This window comes from Lates calcarifer, linkage group LG12, assembly GCF_001640805.2.
Source record: "Lates calcarifer isolate ASB-BC8 linkage group LG12, TLL_Latcal_v3, whole genome shotgun sequence".
Lineage (NCBI taxonomy): Eukaryota > Metazoa > Chordata > Actinopteri > Centropomidae > Lates > Lates calcarifer.
This window is the reverse complement of record NC_066844.1, coordinates 26,415,714-26,435,664: the sequence shown is the minus strand read 5'-3', so window position 1 is coordinate 26,435,664 and position 19,951 is coordinate 26,415,714. Positions and strand designations below refer to the sequence as shown.

Sequence of the window (19,951 nt, the reverse complement as noted above, 5' to 3'; positions counted from 1 at the left end):
AGTGACAGTGAGAAGTGCTAAGCACACAAGCCTACAACCTTCCTAAACAGTATTTACACAGACACACACTCTCTCTCTCACACACAGGGAGAGTGTATTTGTAAATCACAAAGGGTCTTTAGTAGATCTCCAAAAACATGAGAGGAAAAGACAATACACAGGATTTATTTACCAGGTTTAAAATGGATTGTGGATGAAGCTGATCACACTGGACATGGAGAAGAGTAAAAGAGGAGAAATAAAAATTGTTGTAAGTTTTAAGCGTAACTTCGTAAAGTTTTCGTGTGTCCAGAACGACCTTGTGTGAACTGGACAACCAGCGTGCAAACACGTCAGACATTTCATTCGATTACAGGAAATGTAAAAGTAAAACTGTCGTTGCAGTATGGATCCAGCTTTTTGAATATACTCCATTACAGAGCGGCACTGTCGCCCCCTTCTCAAGGTTGAGACGGGGCAGAGTTTGGAGGGAGGAAAGTGCACTTGTCCTTTGGCCACGTGTGAAAAGCTCGGCAGGGGAGCTTCCTCACCCTCCCTGCTCTTTATCGAGTGTGTTAAGGCCAAAAGGCTCCTTAATGGGAATGCTCCTAAACAAATAGACCATACAGGAAGCAACTGTCCTCCTATGGCCAGTCACAGCAGAGGACTGATGTAGGTTATCACAGCCATATCAGGGCAGTGATAAGTCTCTTATCAGGCTGAATTTAGTGCCATGGATTTCTTCTTCTAGTAAAAGCAAAGCTTGATGTGAGTTGAGTTTAATGTAAAGAGGAGGTCATTTGAGCGATGACAGTTAAGACGTTAAGTTAAATGCAGAATCTGGACTCTCCTCTCTCTGGAATTAATGGTTTGGATGATGTGTTTAATTTCTGTGTTGGCGCTATCGGCCGTCGGTCACGTGACACACACGTACCCACTGGCAGGCAGCAACAAGTGGTGTGTTTTTGTCCAGATTCCATTTTGGTCCGCTCAGCAAGAAACATGCGTCACGTGATGCCTGCAGCCCCCCCCCCCCCCCCACCCCAACACTCCTCCTCCTCAACACCCTCCTCCCACCTTCCAGAAAGAGGGAGGTTAGAGGGAGGGGGGGGGGAGAAGACCACCCTCACTGGGATCACAGCCCCTCAATCAGACCCTTTCACACCCTGTGAACCTGAAACAATCAGGGTTTAATAGCAGCTGTCTGTCTGCGACGGCTCTGGCTAAAACCGTGTAGGCTCACAGCTCAGAGCCGATCGGCTTCGGGCCGCAGAGAGAAGAGGCCTGGGGATGCTCCAAAGGACACATATGCAGACACACACACACACACACACACTCCTTTTCTTTCTTTATCCCCTGCTAGTCTTCCCTCCCTTCATCTCCTAGTTTTCCTCCTGTTCTCCAAGAAGAAGAGACCTCAGCGTGCTGATGTCAGGGTCTGGTATTCCAAGGTTATTTTGGTTCATCGGATCGAGTTTGTGTCGTTTTCAAACTGCCGCAGAGCTTTATTCACTGTGTGTGTGTGTGTGTGTGTTGTCATTCATTGACGTGGACATTGTTCATTGAGACCGGAGTGAACTGATTTTGGTTCTGGCTGTTTTGGTTATTACTGAGCCAAACTTTATCTGAATGCCACAAGAAGAAGCCACAGTTATCATGTATGAAAATAGTCTGTTCTGACTGTCAGGAACTGTTGCATGCAGTCAGATCACTCTGAGATCCCTGTGGAGAACCTCTCTGCCTACAAATCTCACATTTAAAACATGAAATGATGCTGAAATGAGGCAGAGGAATGAGGGGGGGGTGGTGGTGCTGGGGGAGTGTTGTTATTAAGTAGTGGGCTGACACCAGAGGGCAAAGGCATTAGACACTTGAATTGCATTAGCCAAAGGGCACACATAATAGAGAAGGGAAATGTTGCAGTCATGGGAAATATTCTGAAAATCATTGTTCGTGGTCACTTGGAGTTTTCCCACCCGTTATAAGGCGCATTAGACAAATTGCTGCACTGGGGATTAAAAAAATGATCTACACCGACAATTAGTTCAAAGCAACAGAGAAAGGAGACAGAGGTCGGCTGTGATAGAATTATTTTAGTGGATGGATGATGGGAAATTTAAGTCACAGTGTCGTGTTCCAAAGAGCTGGAGACACAATCTCAACTTTACATCCTCAGCTCATGTTGGATGCTGTGGAAAAATAGGTTTTTATTTCTAATGTTGCACTATTTCCTGTCAAAGTAAAGAGCAAATATTGAATCGGTTAATGAGCTGTTAGTTGCAGCTCTTATCTCATTTTAGAAATGTGTGTTTCATTTAGATTTAATTTCATTGTGCCACAAGTTCTGTTCTGTTCTGTTCTGTTCGCTCATTAGGAATCAGGAATGTTTATTAGGTCAGGTGCTGATCATTTAAAAAAAGATTTTGGTAGTTTCAACATGCTTTGGATTCTGCAACAGGAAGAACTACCGGGCACCAAAGTCTCAACAGGCCCCCTCGAGGCCCCTCAGTCATTTGAATGGAGCTGCTGCAGTGGCTCAGCAGGGGGCTCTGGCAAAACTAAAAACAAAACAAAAAGCTAAGTTGTCCGGAAAAAAAAAAGTTGAACCTGGCTCAGCTTTTCCTGAGAATGCAATGCAGCATCATAAAGGTCACATTACTCTCTCTGTTTGCACTGGGTGTTAGCACTGGACATAAACCACGACCTGTGGAATCTTCCAGTCTGAACGATATGTGAGGTTGTCGGCCGATGTCTTGATCCCTGAAAAAACTCGTGTGGACTGATGAGATGAGAAAGGTCAGGTCACATGTGAGATGTTGGTTGTATTCTACGCTGACTGCAGTGTTTTAGCGTTAGCCTGCGTCTGAGGGAATACGTGCATGTGTGATGCTGCTGACAGTAAAAGGCAGAGTTGATCCCTTCCCCATCGTCCCTCCTCCTCCTTTGAATGAGGGTGGCACTTTTTGATACATTCGTGTGCATGTGTGCGTGTGTGTAAAGCAGCAAGGCATGCTAACTGTTAACTATCGTCTCATGTGGTTGATATTAGAAATCAAACTACTGCTAATAGGATCCAGGTGAGATTTGCGAATAGCTTTCTTATGCACAAACAACCCACACTGTTACTTACTCATTTCCCACTGTTGCACTGGCTCGGTTTGTGGCCTGGGTCTCTTTGAAACTGTGGATGATAAAGATGAAACATTAGGAGTGTCTGATGAGGAGGCAGAGGAACCTGGGTCTAGAAATGAAGTGATCAGGCTTTGAAAAAAGTCAGACTGCTGCAGGTTTTAAACCTTAAAGTTTTGAAATCTCCTCTTGGCTCATTTATTAAGTGTGTGTGTTTATGCCAGCAGCTTAATTCTCACAGTATTTATATTCTTGCAAGTTTCTGTACCTGTGTGTGTGTGTGTGTGTGTGTGTGTCTGTCTGTCTTTGGCCGTGTGTTTGTTTCAATGTGTGTGTTCTCAGCCGCTGATGACTCACGGCGTGCTGTCCTGTCGGCAGGCAGAAAGCGAGGAGGAGGCGGTGTTTATTATTTCACCAGGTTGCCATGGCCACGGTGCGTTCGGGTGCTGCCATCATCAGTGTAATTACAACACGGTGTCTGACAGTCACCCTCCTCGCTGCCTCCATCTCTGTGACGTCCATCAATTAGACAAAATAAAAACTGTCAGACTTGTGTTTCCTTCGTGCTGTGTGCAGGGAAGGATCCTCCGCAGGGTGATAAGATGACGTTTTTGAAACTTTCTGAGTTTCCCAACACCGCACAAAAGAACAAAAGATTAAGATCCAGATTTAAAAACATTCTCCTCTTCTTTTTCTTTCTTCCCTCTCCAACAAAACGGCACTCTCTCATTTTAATTCAAGTCTGCGAGGAAGTCAGATTACTCCTACTTAGCAGTTTGTATGTAAGTCACTAAACTTCCAGCACCATTTTATGTGATAAGCTATTACATTTTACTGCTGGAATAATTATTTCCGACTTCCATGAAGCAACAGAGAGAGAGAGAGAGAGAGAGAGAGAGTGAAAGACGCTAAGTTGAGAACGAGTGCAGAGGCATATTCATGTTGCGTGTGTTTATGATGAAGCTTCTGGACAACAACTCTGTTATCTGAGATGAGATAACAGCCAGAGATTCTTGTGTTGGCAGATGTTTTTGGGAAACTTGCAGTTTCACATACCACACACTCTCCTCAATGTACACAAAATATAATCTAGATATTAATCGATTAAGAAACAGAGACAAATGTTCTGAGTCATCCAGCTGCATTCAGCATGTTTCGTATGTTTGATATGGTCAAAGATGCTGTAAGATATATGTTATATTTCATTCAGTACATTCTTATTTGATGCTGCAGTACTATTAACAGAGCAGTACAGTCCTGAGCTTTGTTTCATTTACTGAGCATTATCTTAGTTTGAATATAGACATGTTTAAAATATATGAAAACTGATAAAGTGTATACATATGTAAATATGTGCTGTCCGACATAGCACATAGCATAACAGTGTTGATTTACCAGTCTAGAAGAAACAAAAAGTTTCTTCATCAAACTTTATTCCTTTACTGGCCAAGAGCTGTCTCTCTAGAGCAACACCAATGCTAACTTTTGTTTTGCCTGTATTTCTATCTACAGTAGTTAGCATGCTAACCAGCTAGCCAGTCCTGTCTCATAATACAATTGTAGCATCCAGTTTGCTACCAGTGAGAAAATGACAAAGTAGCTCTGTCCAGAGGACGTATTCTAACCTCGTCTTCTAAAGCCAGAGAGCATTTTCTCAAACTCTAAACTGTAGATCTGTGATCTGGTGGAGCAGCTATTCACGATTCTGGAAACTGAGTGTATGGAGTTTATGTGCATTTACCCTAAACTGTATCCAGCTGTATATGTTTTTTATGTATAATGAAGGCCATCTCAATGTGTTCCAGGTTTACAGAGTCACAAAAACTAAATTTTAAACAATGGATGGCCCAAACCACGCTGGCATTGTTGCTTCATACTGTATATTTATGAAAAAAGACCAGTGTGGTCAGTCTTCCAGACCCACAAAAAAAGATGAAATTTCTTTCTCTTTGTTTGTTTCCTGCTCTTCTTTCTGTTGCTTCTCGTCTCCTCTGTGTCTCCTGGTCTCTATAAATCTCCCTCCTCTGTCGTTTTCAGCTTTCTCATTCTCTCTCCTCTCGCTCTTCCTTGGCTGCTCAGCCCTCTCACGTCTTTTTCTATTCTTGTTTCCTTGCTCTGTAAGTAAGTGACAGTTGTGAGAATCTACAGTGGCTTGCTGATGCCACGTTAACCAGATCAGATGCCATAACAGGAAGTCAGTCCACATGCATGGATGCAGCACACTGACACACGCATGACTTACTACCAAGCAAGCCAAATGCAGGCCCGGCCGTCACTGATACACTGACATGAATCTGCTGTGGGTCAAAGGTAACTGCACCCTCAGTCAAACAGCCTCATATTTACTACAACAGATCCAACATGACATTCAGTCTGCAGAGCGCTTTGATCAGACCTCAGGCTCCGTATGGAAAGTCACAGACTCTCGCTGGTGATTCAGAGAAAACTCGGCACCTTCATTTTAGGTTATAAGTTACATCTGTTGGGTTTTTTTCCCCCTTACAGACACAGAATGATAAATCCTCTTTTAAGGAGAAGCATCTGCGACCAAACCGAACCCATTTAGACGGAAGAGCTCTACAGCACATGATTAAGAAAAGTGATGTGGTGTGCTTGTTTTGTTGGTTTTGTGATAGCCTAAACTGAAGCGAACTAACTGGATGTTTTCTTCTGTAGCATCAAACATTGTTTACAGTTATGTTCCCTGTGGTCCACTGCCATAAAACGTAAATGGAAACTAGCAGTCTCCCTTGTGTTGAAGTTGCTATTGAGAAAATAATTCCCTTCAGGAAACAACAAACTATTGGAAGGTTGTGTTTTGTGAGATGTAATTAACTTTCTTTCAACAAAGCTTTGCTGCCGTCTTCTTTTACGGCAGAGAGGAAGAAGAATCCTTTATGGACGCTGTACAGTAACAGAAAAATACAGGTCCCCAGCATTTGCTGCATATTTGCAAGTTTAATTAAGCTGTTAGAAAAATAATATTATTGGCACACTATGAGAAAGAACTTTCCGTTTTCATTAACAGTGGAATTTGTTGGAAAGGAAAGAAGGGCAAAAGAGAGTAAAGGGTGAAACATTTCATAGTGAATGTGGAGGAGTGAGTAAGAGAGAGGGAGAGAGAGAGAGAGATGCAGATTGTTTTAAATCCGCAGCGAGTCAGGCTCTCAAATTTATGCCCATGGGCTGCTTCTTGGGTGGGCTGCAGGGAGGGCGGTGCGCTAGCTGGAGCAGGGGAAAGTTGCCGACTCCAGACTGCTCGCCTTGCTCTGAAGCTTGGCTTTTCCTGCTGGAACACATTTACAACTCAACCGTCCTGACTGGCTGACTGACTGCCTGGCCCTGCCCTGCCTGACTGAACTACACTTATTGAGCAACCTCGGCTTTGTCTTTCGTATTTCTCATTTAGATAACGCCTGTCTTGTTTTTAGCACTGAGACGTCACTGGAAGCTACAACATGGCTGTTTTGAACAAACAGAAGTTTTCACAAGCCAGAAATTGTTCTGGCATTTTGCAGTTTCTGTTCTCTTTCAAAAATAAAACCTCCAAGAAGAAGTTTGTTCTCGAGAAATGACAGACACAATTCACATCTCAACTCCAAGAACTTGGATCAGATAAGGCATAATTCTGGCTCCTCTGTTCTCCGTGCCAGCAATGACTGTTTGTTTAGCTCAGCATGAGAAAGATCCGGGCCCACATCTAGCCTTCGAATAGATTCCCTGATGTTTAGGATGAAGGAGAGTAGCTCACTCAACAACCAGCTACCAAGCCGTGTTTTTCACAGTGGAGATTCAGGGCTGGATTTAAGCTGCTCACAGCGGACAGACCCGGTGGTGTCAGCTTAGCGTGGCAGCAAATAGAAAATGAATCTTCGTCCTTCCTCCTCAGTGTGAGTTTTAACAGACTGAAGCTCTGTGACCTGGTGAAACTAAGTGTTGTACAATTAGTTCACCTCGTTTCATTAAACAGTTCACATTGGCTTGAGCTCTTCCTCACGTTGTGTCCTACTTATCGGCTGAAAGGCCTGTAAGTTTTGAAAACAGGGAGGTTTTCTCTTTCACAGCGAGCGATGACATAAGCAGCATGTAAATCAGCCGGCAGCAGGACAACAATCTAAACGTCAAATTTAGAGGCTGGTTCACCACGATAATGTGCTGACACAAACACACACATGTCTGTGCATGCATACACACTACAACAATGAGAAGCCAGGGGGAAGTAAACAGGTAGCTGCATTAGTATGAACACAGATCATTTATCTTCAGATTTCAGATTGTGCCACGGCTTTCATCACAAAAAATGTGTATCTTTAAAAAAACAACAGTAAAACACACATTATCCCTGAAATTAAAACAGGGAGTGTGTGTGGGAGTGCTGCTTCTTCCCAGCAGTCTCGGTTCACTTCAGCCCGTGTGTCTGGCTGCTTTGCGAGCTAATTCGCTCTGAAGGTATTATGGTTATTGGAAGCCTTGTAAACCATTAAGTCTTTATTTACAAGTGAAAGAAAAGGGGGTCTGGGTAACTGCGTGGGGGCGAGCTGGGTCTTGGTACAGGCGCTGACCCCACTGTAAGTGATCAGAACAACTGAGTCTCTTGACTGGCAGGCCCATGCCGGGACATCTGGTCCTATTTGCAGCAAACTGCAGACCACTCCTCAATTACATAATTGTGCCCATTAATTACATGAGCAGGGCCTACATTTCCTGGTAGCCAATAACTAACAAAAAGAGAGCCAGTAAAGAAAGACTCTGAGGCACACATGATTATAGTGTGTGTGGTGAAACATGAAACATGGCCTCCCATGTATAGGAGCAGCCCAAGGTTGGAAAGCCACATAGTACATTGTATTTCCACGGTTACGCTGAGGAGAGCGTGCGCGTTGATAGAATTTCAGTAAAACAGGAGTGAGGTGACACGGCAGCACAGCTGGTAGCTGAACGCTGTTCTTGATGTTAAAATCTTAAGGACAATTTGTTGTTTCTTGAGCGTCGGTGAGCTGCTGTTTTTGGCCACACACAAAGCTCCCTGCAGGTCACTTCTCCAGGAGGAGACCAGCAGAAACAGCTCACCTACGCGTTGTGAGTGGATGGATGCAGGTGTGATGGCTGTGGTAGGCTTCACACTCTGGCTGCTCTGCTGAGGAGAGCTTCTGTTTGGTGACCACAGAGTTTCAGCATGATTGGAGAGGATGTTAATATTGATTTAAAATGCCAGTTGGCCCAGTGTGACTGGATAGATCTCAAGGTTTTTATTTTGTAGAATTCAGGTCACTTAAAGGATAGGTTTGTATTTTTTTCTAATCAGAAATGTACATTAAAAGAGTTTACATTTCTGCTTAAAAATGACTGAAACTATTATTCAGTTCCACCAGTCGTTGCAGCTCTACACTCCTTTCTACCATATGTAACTTATTCTTTAAGCTGTGGATGCAAAATGGTGCGAGTGAGGATGCAAAATGGCATTATCTCTGTGGTTCCCATGCCGTGAACTGACCTGCTGCTGCACTCAGCATGAAACAAATGTTGGAATGACAATGCGGCTGTCGCAGCTGTTGTTTTTTCAGGTCCGGAGCTGTTGTCCTCTCCTCCTCCTCCTCCTCCTCCTCCTCCTCCTGTACTTCTTTCTCCTGATGCTCCTCTTGTCCTCATCACTGTCTTTATGCCAAAGGCGGGGTGGGGGGGCAGAGCAGGGTGAGCCCGTGGGACAGGAGCTCACACAGTAATGCACCTGCTAACAGAAGTTTGAGGAGAGCGTGAGACAACGGAAGAGTGACTGGTGGGGGAGAGACACTGTTCCTGTGAATGTGGGGAAGAGACAGAGAGAGGGCAGGGTACAGTGAAAGGACGAGGCTGTGAGAGTGAGTCTCTTGGTCTTTGGACGGCAGGGAGGATCGAGGTACCATGCTGGGCATTTATGCTGGGCTTATGGGACCAGACTCAGCTGAATACACAGAAGGTCAACAGGGATCCACGCTCACTTTTCTTTTCACACCGAGTACAACGCTGTGTGTTCGCACTGTGATGGACTGGCGACCTGTGCGGGGTGCATGTTGGGAAAAGCTCGAGCTCCTCCCACCACGCCCCAGATCCTGAAAAAAAAAAGAGGAGACTGTAAGAATGAACACATGAAAAGACATCACATTCTGCGGGATATTAAACTTTCAGTCCATAAAGTCCTTTAAATATTTAAGAGCCACAGCACCCACTGACCGACAGTTTATTAAGTAGGTTAAGTTTACATTGTTTTGGTCCCAGTTATCTGTTGAGCGCTGTTCATGTTTGCATTTATATTAATGGAAAGAGTACTGCTCGCACACTGTACTCTCTGCTGATAAGAATAACATACAGCCTCCTAATCTGACGACTCCGCAGCAGGTTGTGACTTTCCCGACTGCTGATTATTTCCCCAGCAGTGGAACCTCCTTGTCCGTCACTCTGTTCCCGTTACTTCTATTCAGGACAGGACAGGCAGTTGTTCTGCTGCGGCGCATTTATTGGCCCCTTATTAGCTGGCACCTGTAGTCCATTAAAAGCCCTGGTGCGCTGACAGACTGACGGATACAAAACTGTCTTTTGAGTTCTCAGCGTGGTGAGAGCAACACTTCATTTGGGATATGAGCGGAAATTTGTTTTGCTGTAGAGAACAATCGCTGGATGTTCAAAGTTTCAAACACTGAAACCCACAGGATCCCATTCAAAAGGGTTATTTATCGACTCTCGTCTTCTCGTGCAGCTGTGGAGCAGAAATGTGGTGAGCACTTGTGCGTTCAGAGCGTGTCAGTGTGTCTGTGTGAATGTTAAGGGTTGTATGCATGTGCTTGAGCGTACAGTGGGCGAAGGGTCCCAGATGTGGAAGTTGAGTGAGGAAGGAAGTTGTTGGTGATTAGCTGAACTTTTGGGCCTTTGTTGTACTTGCTTGTGTCAGGTAGTGTAATCTGATCAGTACACTGTTAAGACCTTTGTCTAAAATATGTTATTTAACAGGGATAAGCTCCTTTTAACACTGTGGCCACAAATGACTGATAATGGTAAAGATAACAGTTAAATGTTAAATGTTTATGTTAAGAGTGTATTGTAAGAGGGCAGGGCTGCATTTTATTGCTTATGAATTTGAATTTGTATTTGTAAGAGCAATAATTTGTTACTCATGAACTTCTGTCTAAATGTGAACTGACCGTTGCTTCAGCTAATTCCAGGAGAACTGTATCAGAAATATCTGGTGAGGAGCTAATACAGCTCATTAACAGCATGACACAGTAACATCACTGTCATTTGTGTTTTGCATCAGATGATGTGCACAGCTCTCACTTTACAGTGTGTTGGTCATTAAGTGGTGAGAGCAATTAGAGGGGAGTTAAGGAAGCAAAGTACAACTTCTGTCACCATATGTGGATATGATGTATGATGCAAAATTTGATACTAGAGAGTAGCGTGACAGGAATTAACTGTAGTTTAATTTGTTATAATATGTACCAAACTATTTCTTGGCTGGTAACAGATCACCTGATCAACAGAAGACAGACAACATGTTCAGTTAGTGAGCTGAAGAGGTGTTGGTAGGTGGATTTTGATAGAACTGGACAAAGCCAGGCTAGCTGTTTCCCACTGTTTCCAGTCTTTGTGCTAAGCTACGTTAGCAGACTGGTGGTGGTAACTTCATATTTACAGAACAGACTTTGAAGTGGAATCAATCTTCTCATCTAATTCTCTGCAAAAAGCAAACAAGCGTATCTTCTAAAAAGTTAAACTGGTCCACTCACCACAAAATCACTCAGCATCTGAAGTCAGTCCTCCTCCTCATGAAAACTGGAGTTTGGGCTGGAGAAGGTCATCGCTTTCCATCGCCCTTGAGCAGTCCATTGGTTCTTAGATGATACACAGTGAAAATTCAGACAGTGAAGAAGAAGAAGAAGAAGCTGTGACACAGTAAAACAAATCCAATGATCACAAAACTTTTCCTCCTAAACTGGAGTTCCTTGACAGGTCAGTGTTGCAGGGTTGTCAGTGGAGCAAAATACAACAATGACAGCTGGGTTCCTGATAGTTCAGCGAACCGCCCAACAACTCGTGTTGTGTGCCAGGAACCTTTATGGTTGACCTACATGTCAGACGCCTGTCTCTGCCATTTTATGCTCATCCATCTCTTATAATCAACATTTAAGTAACTTGAGAAGCAAATCAGTGGCATTACATTCTAATTACAAATAAAAAATGTTCCAGTCGATGGTGAGCTGAGTCTTTATGGCTGTACCCCCTCCCCTCTCCTCCCCCTCCCCCCTCCTTCCTCCCGCATCTTGTGTGTCCCAGCTCACACTCCAGCTTCCTGTGGGATAGAGCTGAGCCTCGGGGGCAGAGGGATGTCTGTTTCCAACCAACGAGCTCTGTCACACATGCTCCAGCTTGTCAGGCCGAGTTTGTGTGAGGGTGACTGGGTGTCAGAGTGAGTGTATGTGCATGTAAGTGGCTATACGTCTGTGAGTCTCCTGGTCGCCTTCCTGTATGTGTGTGTGTTTAGATGTTCAGAGATATGAGCGTTATCTCTCTGTGGGTGGAGGTGATTGTCTAGAACATGATGAAAAATTCAATTAGCAGGAGTTCACTGCAGTCCAGGTTCATCTCAGGTTGCCTAAACACGACTTTGTCTTTGTGAGTTTTATCTCTGGGAATGTCGGTGGAGACTCTCAGAAATTTAAAAGACTCCATAAAACATTCACCGGCTCTTGTTGCAAAGGAAAATAAACATTTTGTACACATGATACTTGCACATCACCAGCACTGTTTATTAGTGTACAACTGTTAATTCACCAAACTGAGATAAAGACAGGAAAAGTGTGTGGCAGATAATAGTTAAAATGTCCTCTCTCAATATACTTCTGTATTTGTTTTGAATCTTTTTAAGAGGGAACCTGGTGGTAACAATAAATCATCCGTTAAAAGGAGTTAACGTGGTGTTCGATTTGAAAACAAGTCTTCACATTAACAAATGTCCTCAGTCGTATTTTACGTGCTCTGTTTTTCAGACTCAGGAAACTAACTCTGTGGTTTCTCCTGAAACCGACCTGTTCACTTGTGTAATTCCACACAGGCAGGACTGGCGTGTTTATGTGGTTCCACATCATGCCTGATCACTCACAGGCAGCATGTTAGGAGACAGTTTTGTGGTATCCAAACATCAATGGGAGCTGTGTGTCTTTACGTTGAACTTTTTACACATACAGTGGCTTGCTTTACCTCACTACTTCTTCCCCTGCTGGTTGGCCATCAGAGCAGACTGGTGGTGTGTCTGAGGTGTGTGGCTTACCACCATGTCATTGCCTGAGGGCTCCTGCTGTCTGTTATCACCTACGCACACAAATAAATGTTGTGTTTCCCTCCTCTGATCGATCATTTCTCCTCATTTTTCTCTCACCGCCTCTAAGCATGTTAACAGATATTCAGTTTCATCCATGCTCTTTTAATAAGCCTGACACATCATTTCCTGCCTGTTTTACTCTGTTTCTGTTGCTTATTTGTTAATCTGACAGCGTTCAGTTCAGCCTCGTGCTGTGTTGATAGTCTCAGAGGAGTTAATACTTCTTACCTAACAAGATTACCATGACCTTTACATAAAAGTAAATGAAAACCTTTTGAGACTCAAGACCAACATGAAAAAATGTCATCACTTTACATTTGATAGATAATAATTAGTCACTGTCACTAGAAGAATAAGCACAGTATATATGTAAATACTGTACGTACACATGAAAAGACGTGCATTCACACACTCAGCTTTCCTAACACAACCTCTAATACACCCCCAGGTCAACAAGGGAGTTGTTCTAACCTCAGCCAAGTGGAAGCTGGTGTAAAAGTGAAATTAGCAAGTAGAAGATAATTCACTGCACTATCCCTCCTCTCTTCCTCCTCCTCCTCCTCCTCCTCCTCCTCTCCTCTCCTCTCCTCTCAGTAAACACACTGAAGAGCAAACGTTTTTAACTTGGAGTGTTAGCGCCAGAGCTCTTCTGCTAACTGACCCGGGGCTCTGAAGAGTTGCACATAACAGGCGCCCACATTGGCTTTTGTGTGCAGGAGGGTCTTTACATAACCCACATAACCAAGCACATTGTCTAGCAACCAGCCGGCTACTGAAGGGCCTTGTAAATGGAGGAGGGGGTCTGCTTGAGTGGAGGCCAGTAGCTGGGTTGAGAGGCTAGTGGAGCTAAGCTAGGTCATGACTGAGGGCTAGTTTGTTAGCCAGATAATGCCCTAAGGGTTCTGATGCAATGAGCTCCTTCAGCAGGCAAGAGGCAAGTTTTGTTGCAGTGCTGGTTTGAGTAGAAAGAGAGAATCAGATTTAAAAATAAAATCAACCCTGTTTACATGTAAAAAATCTAATTTTCTAAAAGTATCTTAAAAGCCTGGTATAAAAAAAACTCACTCTTTTTACTAATAGTCACACGTTTGCCAGTGTAAATTATTTCTTAGTTACCTAACACCCCTCACTTTGCTCCCTACACCGTTGCTCCACAAAGCCCAGCCTTCTTCACCCTGTTTCCAGTGTTTGGGTCTGAGCCAGAATTTCCCTCAGAGCTGCCCAGGATGTTGAGGTATATTTTTCCTCCCCGCTCCCAACTATTAGTTTTTTCAAGATGTTTTTTTTTTCTGGCGAAAGAGAAATGTTTGCATGTCTCTGTCACTGCACCGTCTGGATCACACCCTAAAGACTTTAAGAGCATTAATAAGTACAGGAGTCAGTTTTTGAAGATTTCAGTGGTGGATCTTGTTTTGGCCTGAATTATGATTATTATTATACAGTATCCATGTCTTGTTTCGTGTTCTTTCCTTTAGTGCTGATTAAGTTCCATTATCCAGGAGGCTTCGGTTTGACTAACACCTATTGTCCTCAAACAGTTGCATCAGTCATTTGAGTGGCAGCACAACAGGCTCTCGCTGGTAACTGTGATTTTGACACAGAGACTCATTATCAGCCCCACACTCCACCTCAGATCAGATGATAATGACCCATTTATCACCGACACTTGATGCCCCTGTCATTCCTAACAGCTCCCCGCCAGGACAGAGGAAGCTTTTACTACTGTTCCTGAGATGTTGCTATTGTCTTCCAATACACAAAGACAAGGTGTCCTGATGGCCCCTGCGTGAGTCCCTGGACAGCCCCCAGTTGCACCACTGAGGGTTTTCTCGCTATTGTCACCCAGCTGCAATCACAGGGCACGGCCAGAGTATGGTGGTGGGGGGTGGGGGGTGGATGTGGGTTGTGTGGGTTCTTTGAAAAGATGTGTGAAATAGGAGTATGGGTATTAAGGGTCTTGTCTCAGTTGGGGGTCTATTGTGCTGAAGGCTGAGCCCCCTACTGGCATCCATGATCTCCTCCATTGACCCAGAAGCTCTGCTCCGCTCCCTGTGTGTTTTTTTGTCAAACTCTCACTACTTTCTCTCCCTCTCTCTTTGCCTCCCCCTTTTCAGCTCCCCCCTTTTGCTCTGAGTCACAGTCAAGGAATCTGGAGAGTCCTCCTCTCTCCTGTTTGATTCAGCTGCTACTTTACAGATGTAACTGAGGTGTTCTGGAGACACACGCTGTATGGTCACTCCTGTCCTCAGTCAGGGCCACAGACAGTGTTTAAAGAAAGGTTAAATCATCAATAAGCCTTTTGTGTTTCCTAAAAAATGACCAAGGCTCCATAAGGAAAATCCAACACCTTTTCGACCTCAGTCCAGGTGGCTGAATGGCACAAAACCTCTGCAGCCAAGACTCACAGTCTTGTTGTAAGTCCTCCCAGAAGATGGATTAGATGGCAGCATATTAATACCTATGGTTTTATACTTTTATAACCATTTCCACTGATGTAAGATGAATCAGTCTCCATCTCACTTATCTTTCCCCCACACTGTGCTCTGGGTGAATCGGACGCAGGTTGCGAGTGTGTTTTGGACAGATTGTGAATGTGTGTGTACATACACCTATTTGCACAGCGTTATCCAGCTTGTGTGAGGCCAACAGGAGTCGCGCAATTGTCAATAGTAGAAGTCTATAAAAACCCGTCATTGACAAAGAGAGAACAAACAGCCACGGTTTGTTCAGGATTTCCTAACAAACACTCCATAAGGAGGGCAGCGAGTAATGGAGAGAGACAGAGAGAGAGAAAGTTAGGATCTGACTCTCCCTGAGTAACAACAGATGAAAGGAGGTTTTCCTTTCACTCCTCAGGTTATTCTACAGAGAGGTGTGAAAGTATGAAAGAAGTATTCAGATCCTTGACTTGAAAATCAGCAGTTAGGCCACCACGACATAAAAGTATTCAGGTATAAATAAAAGTTATGCATTCAAAGTGAAATTACTGAAGTATTATCAGCAAAATATGTTTAAGTATCAAAAGTGAAAGCACATATTATACAAAAATTCCCCTATTATGCTGTTATAATACCCAGATTATTGGATTATTAAGCATTTACTTGTAAGCAGCATTTTATTCCACTTTATTTTCTGCTGAGTGGTTTAATCCTAAAAAAGTTTTTGATTTATTTACAGATCTACAAATCCTCACTTAACCTTAGGCAACAGACAGAAAGCAAAACAGTAAGCCTGGAAATGATCATATGAAATATTTACTTTATGTAAGTATAAAGTAGAATAAACTGGACATTAGTTACTTTCCACCTCTGCCAACATAAACACAATCATAGCACAAAGATCAGGAGTTCAGTTCAGTGTGTGTATGTCAATGAACTTGTAGCTGACTTCACTGTAAAGACTGTAAAGGAGCTGTCTGACTCTCATGTCTGTTGTAAATGGCTTCAGCTGGTGCAGGCAGTAAGAGTGGGACAAATGTGCAGGCTGACCGCCTGTGGCCTGCGGAGAGGAAATGAGGAAGGACTGTGGGACCTTGTAAAAGAAAAAAATCTATCATTAAGTGTCACCGTTTGGCTGGTCAGGAAGCTACATGTGTCGGCCTTTAGCTTTTAATCCTGGCACTTGTTCTGTGACTTCTTTTACTCAGTAATTTCAGTGGATATTACACTTCATGATAATATGTTTTTACTCTCACTTTTTAAAGTTGTATTAATGCACCTTTTTCTTGTGAAGAGCACCTGCTAATTAGTAAATGTGAATGACAACAGTGTCCCTGACTTGCACTGTCCCTCGGGATAAGTCGCCACAATAGGAGCACAACACTAGAGCCCTTGTGCAAACAAAGTGTTCTCAAATGAAGGAGGCATTTAAAAATGATCGCTCTTCACAAACAGAATGCGACCCTCCTCTCTTTGTCCTGCCTCCCTACTCCCCTCACCCTCCTCCCCAAAACTCCCTCTTTTTGTCATTCTCGCCATCTTTCTCTTCCTCTCTCGCCACAACTCTCGCTTGTCCCCGTTAAAGACATTTGGCCTGTGCTAAACCTGGAGTGACAAATACTCCCTTCCTCTCGTCATCAAAGCGCTATATCTGTGTACTTGTTCTCTCAGGTCCTTTGAGGGGCTGATCAGTGGAGGAGTGGTAAGAAGAGAAGGTGCTGCAGCGCTCGATATATAAGTTTGAAACAGGGAGTGAGTGGCCGGACTGGGGAAAGAGAGGGAAAAAATTGAGGGGGAACTGGGATCGGAGGTGGAGAGCGGAGTGATTAAAATTCATCCCACGGTGCAAACAAAAGGAGGAATGAAAAAGGGGGAGAATGCAGGAGAGAAGCGAGGGTGAGTGTTGGTGGGGGTAAGAAAGATTTGGGGTGAAAAGAAGATTGTAAGCCTCAGCAGATCCCTGAACAGCCCCCTCCCCACACCCTCCTCCCTAAATGACTGCCTTTGACTCACAGCACAATTATCCTCTGAGACAACGGAAAACAAGGGAAGGAGAAGGGGGGAAAGTGAAGAGCAGTAGGAGATGGATAGATGAAGAGCAAGAGGGAGAGAAGCAGAGAGAACATTAATTATTCGGCAGGCTTTTCCTCCCCAAATTTTGCAGAGGCAGGCTGAACAGGGGGTCAACAATTGACTCAATTACAAGACAAACTCTCCAAGAGCCCTACACCACCACTCACCGCAGACCCTGAAGCTCTCGGGCAAGCTGTTGATTTTTTTTCTCCCCCTCTTTTCTTTGCCGGTAAATGTTTGCCCCTCTTCAGGTGCCCCTGGCAGACGCAGGAACTCCAGCCCTCAGCGAGACTTTAACCTTTTCAGCCACTGAATGATTCCCCCTCTCTGTTCTCCATGAAGAGCTGGAGGGAGAGAGGGAGCGAGGGAGTGAAGAGGCAGATGAAGGGCTAGAAGCCTTCTCTTTGTTAGGTTTTATAGCTGGTAATGAATAAGAAACGTCTGGTGACCCAAGAGGAGGGTTTTTTTTCTCCATCGCACAGGTGGAATTTTCTTTTTCATTCCCGTCGGACCTGGAGGAATATGGATAAAACCTTCACAGACTTTGAGGGAATGATAAAAAGTTCAGCAGCTCTATCCAAAATTCATGAGGGATTTAACATGTAGGATTTAATTGCACTCAGCTCTGTACTGTTACTGGAGATGTGCTACAGTACTGACAGAGTATAGAGTAGGTTTGTGTTGATTCTGTTCGTTCTCAAATCCTCAGACTCAGGTGGTTATTGATCTGTGATGGAACAGTTCAGTTATTTTGGGAAAGACATATTTGCTTTCTTGAGGAAAGGTAGAGCCTGACCCTTCACATTTCACACTTAGCTTAGCACAAAGACTTGACACAAGGGGAAACAGCTAGCCTGGCTCTGTCCGAAGGTAATAAAATCCATCCTGTTTTTGGTTCCAGCCAAGAAATACTCCAGCAGATAACCCCCATAAAACCATGTGCTAATCAGTGAGCTTTAAAGGCACTACTCAGTGCATTTTGTTACATTTGGGCAGAGGCAGACTGGCTGTTTCCAGCTAATAAGTGAATTTCCCAAAATGTTGAACCAATTATGATTATTCAATTAAAAGTTACAATGAAATATAATGATCAATAATTAGTATTTTTATAAGTACACTTCAGTTTGTGACTCAGATAATCAGAATTTTTGGATAAGATAATAAATATTTCCTCATGAAGAAATATACATTTCAACCAAGTGTTGTGCCAAAGCAGGAACTAAACAATATACACAGTGTTTATATTATCATTAATACACGAGTGTGAAAGACAGCAGATCTTTGTAGAAACTCAGGAAAAGTTTTACAGATGCAACATTTCACACCTGTGTCTTCTGTTTGTCACGGCTCACAACGCTGTGAACAAGTGAGAACTTCTGGGAGCGTTCAGCATTGTTCCGGATGACCCTGCATTGATAAGGTCAGTCAATACAGTGAGGAATGGGATTTCAACAATGGGTCTCCAATCCTTCTCTCGTCAGTCAAAAGGACTGCTCAAGCATAAGTGCCGCTCAACCCTGCTCGCTCTCTCTCTCTCTCTTTTTCTCTGTCTCTTCTTCCATCAACTCACTTTTTCTTCCGTTGTTTCCCTTTGTCAGTCTCATTTTTTCTACCTTTCTCTCTCTGTCTTTCTCTCTCTTTCTATCCCCTTCTCATTCCCCCCACTCCCCCTTTGTAAAAGAGAAAGGAGGGCATGAATACCACACACAGACTTTGAGTCACTCGCTGCACAGCAACATTACTGCCGCCAGATTTTTTCCATCTCAAGTGAATCACTTTACTTCACTCTACTTCTTTTTTTCCTCTCTACAGGAAACAGTGGTAAAAGTGTACTCTCCTCTGCCTCCTTTTATCTTTAATTTCCCCTACATCAAGTCCAAAAGCTCAGTTTTTTATTGAGTTTACATAATGAATTTTTATTTATTGAGAGTATCTGAGGATATTAGGGATGCTTGGGTCTTTAAGCAGGGTCTAAGTGTGTATATTAACATTTCTTCATAATAATATCCTGTGTTTCTTCTCAGGAGCAGTGTAATAACCTGTTTTTAATTACAACAAAGTAAATTTGAATTTGTTTAAAATTTCAGCTGTGAAAACTTATGACACAGAGTAAAACCAGCAAAAGCTAAACACAAAGCAGCTCATTATAGGACACATTTGTTCCTTGCTTTTCATCTCATTCCACTTCCTCTTAGTTATACTGCATTCATTTCTTATTGGATGGATGGTGGAGATGGGAAAGATTGCCACTGTAAGTGTTCATGCATGCATTGGACAACTCCCAACGGTTGTATGGTTGGAGTTGGTTGAAAATATTCTGCACAAAATTGTTTACACACAGTGACACAGTGAAAGCACTCAGTGTTGAACTTGAATGTTCATGTGAAAAGTGATAGAGATACTTCTCACAGAAATGTTCAGACACTGATCTGACATCAGAAAAATGTGGTGGGAGGGAGTTTCCGCACCCAATCAACCATCTGACAGGCACTTCTGAAGAAGCATACTGGCAGCTTAACAGCCAATTTGAATATATCAGAGTTTTCATTTTCCATCATCTATCTTTAGAGCCCATCCAGTCGAACTGCAGCAGTTGTCTGTTTTTGTTTTAAACGTCATAAGGCACATCATCGTATATAAAACTGTGGATGAATGCTCTGAGGAAGCTCCAGAGGGATTAATACAGCAGGACAGACCCAAGCTGTGTGTGTGTGTGTGTGTGTGTGTGTCCTCAGTGAGCCATTCAGTAGCTGGTGACGTAAACTCTGCCGTTCTTATTGTGTTTGTCACATCAGGTCCCTGGGTCATCAGGGCCATCAGCCGCTGAGCTCCCTGTGTGTCTGTGTCTGTTTGTATACGTGTGTGTGTGCGCGTCTGCCTGTGTGTGTATGAACATCTCTCCTCTGTGTGTATATATGATAGTTTACGTGTAAATACGTGTGCGTTGTGCACGGTGTGTAAGTGTGTGCATCAGAGAGGG

The 19,951-nt window shown here is 43.6% G+C and overlaps 1 protein-coding gene and 1 long non-coding RNA gene across 2 annotated transcripts in view; one reads left to right on the top strand and one right to left on the bottom strand.

Moving 5' to 3' along the window:
- Window positions 1–19,951, top strand: part of gli1 (GLI family zinc finger 1) — a 45,452-nt gene that overhangs the window by 1,220 nt on the left and 24,281 nt on the right.
- The window catches only part of LOC108884831 (uncharacterized), a 70,164-nt gene continuing 58,918 nt past the window's right edge, over window positions 8,706–19,951 (bottom strand). The window contains exons 4-5 of the long non-coding RNA XR_001961127.2: window positions 10,869–10,973; window positions 8,706–9,197 (exon numbers count right to left, since the gene is read on the bottom strand). This is a non-coding gene — a long non-coding RNA (uncharacterized LOC108884831). The remainder of the gene's footprint in view (window positions 9,198–10,868; window positions 10,974–19,951) is intronic.